Raw genomic sequence first — 2472 nt, 5'->3', positions numbered from 1 at the left:
AGAGTTGCAGCAGTTTCAGGGCCGAAGAGATTACGAGAGAGTTGCAGAGCAGTTTCAGGGCCAAAGAGAATGGGAGAATGACTGGATAATCTGTTGCTGTGTTGATTGAGGGATAAATATTGGCCAGGGCATAGGAAAGAAGTTCTCTGCTGTTTTTAAAAATAGGACCTATTGCATCTACTTGAGATGGTAGGCAGAGCCTCAGTAGGGAGTAGTCATGTTTTGGTACCACATTGAAGCTCCAGATTTGAATTTTTTGATGAAGTTCTGGAGTGGGACTTAAAACAAATTTCAAAGCTTAACTTTGAGGTCTAAAGGACAGCTGGCTGACCAGTGCTAATAGTTCTTTCTCCTTATTGTCCTATTCTCTCTTTAAGTTAGTGGATTTTGCTGGGGTCTGATTCCATAATACACAATGACTGTCTTGTTACCTTTCTAGGGTGGCTATTCTTTCAATACAAGCCCAGACTTTTAGGTTCAATAAGCCTTCAACTCAAGGGTGTTGAAATTCAAAAAAATGTGATGTTTCAATTGTACAGACCACATCTAGAGTTTTGTACTGATCGGGTTGGATTGAGGAGGCTCATTAAACCTAGCTTGGACCAGTTGAACCAAACAATTTTGGAGCTGTATGTTCTATATGATTACAATTTTGTGTCACTGTCATAGCTCAGCCATAACGCATTCAATGATTAAACCTGAAACATTCCTGGTCAACATGATCATCCAATGGTGTGACTGTAAACACCCAGCCTCTCCTTACAACTCGAACCTTCCAGTCTAGGTAGCATCCTTGTCAATCTTTTTTGCACCTTTCCCAGTATCTTCCCTACAGCAGGGCGACCAGAATTGTACGCAGTACTCCAAATGTGACCTTAACAATGTCTTGTACAGTCGTAACTGACATCCCGACTCCTGTACTCTATGCTCTGACTGATGGAGGCAAGGATGCCAAATGCCTTCTTCACCACCCTGTCTACCTATGACGCTCCTTTCAAGGAGCCCCAAGGCCTCCTACCCTTCCTCGACCTCTTCGTTTCCAATTGCCATCGCGACATCAATCGCCTCAACCTCTACACCCCTGTCACTTACTCCAACCTCTCCCCCACAGAATGTGCAGCCCACCGCTCCAACCTAAACCTCACCATCAAACCCACAGATAGGGGAGGCGCAGTAGTGGTATGGCGCACGGACCTTTACATAGCTGAGGCCAGGTGCCAACCCTCTGACACCTCCTCCTACCGCCCCCTCGGTCATGACCCCACCCCTGACCACCAAACCATCATCTCTCAAACCATAACCTCATCACCTCAGGTGACCTCCCACCCACAGCGTCCAACCTCATCATTCCCCAACCCCGCACCGCCCGCTTCTATCTCCTTCCCACAATTCACAAACCTGACTGCCCTGGCCGACCCACTGTCTTCGCCTGCTCCTGCCCCACCGAACTTATCTCCACTTATCTCGACTCCATTTTCTCCCCCTTGGTCCAGAATTCCCCACCTACGTCCGTGACACCACCCACGTCCTCTAAGACTTCCAATTCCCTGACCCCAACATCTCATCTTCACTATGGACATCCAATCCCTGTACAATTGAAAAGCCCCCCACTTCTTCCTCTCCCGCAGGCCCAACTAGTCCCCCTTCACCAGCACCCTCATCCACTTAACTGAACTCGTCCTTACTCTTAACAACTTCTCCTTCAACTCCTCCCACTTCCTACAGACTAAGGGGGTGGTCATGAGCACCCGCATGGGCCTAAGCTATGCCTACCTCTTTGTAGGATGTGTGGAACATTCCCTTTTCCGCTGCTACACTGGCCCTATCCCCCACCACTTCCTCCGCTAAATTGATGACTGTATTGGCACTTCTTCGTGCTCCCACGAGGAGCTTGAACAGTTCATCAACTTTACTAACACCTTTCATCCCAACCGCAAATTCACCTGGACCATCTCTGATACCTCCCTGTCCTTCCTGGACCTCTCTGTCTCCATCTCTGATAATCGCCTCGTAACTGACATCTATTTCAAGCCCACCAACTCCCACAGCTACCTAGAATACACCACCTCTCACCCACCTTCCTGCAAGAATGCAATCCCACACATCCCAGATGTCCTTCTATTTCAAGGACCGTAACTTACCCCCTCTGATGATTTGAAAATGCTCTCAAAAGCATCTCTTGCATTTCCCAGACCTCTGACCTCACATCGCCTCCCCCCAACAAAAACAAAGATAAAGACAGAATCCCCCTAGTCCTCACCTATCACCCCACCAGCTTCCAAGATATCATTCTCCGCCACTTTCGCCACCTGCAATCTGATCCCACAACCAAAGAGATATTTCCCTCCCCACCCCTATCTGCCTTTCGTAGGGACCACTCTCTCCACGACTCCCTCATCTGCCCCACACTCCCCACTAACCCCACTACCCTTGGCAACTTTCCCTGTAACCACGGGAAGTGCTACACCTGCC

The sequence above is a fragment of the Rhincodon typus genome, chromosome 11, assembly GCF_021869965.1.
Source record: "Rhincodon typus isolate 14 chromosome 11, sRhiTyp1.1, whole genome shotgun sequence".
NCBI lineage: Eukaryota > Metazoa > Chordata > Chondrichthyes > Orectolobiformes > Rhincodontidae > Rhincodon > Rhincodon typus.
The sequence above is the reverse complement of the archived record's forward strand: the minus strand, read 5'-3'. Positions refer to the sequence as shown.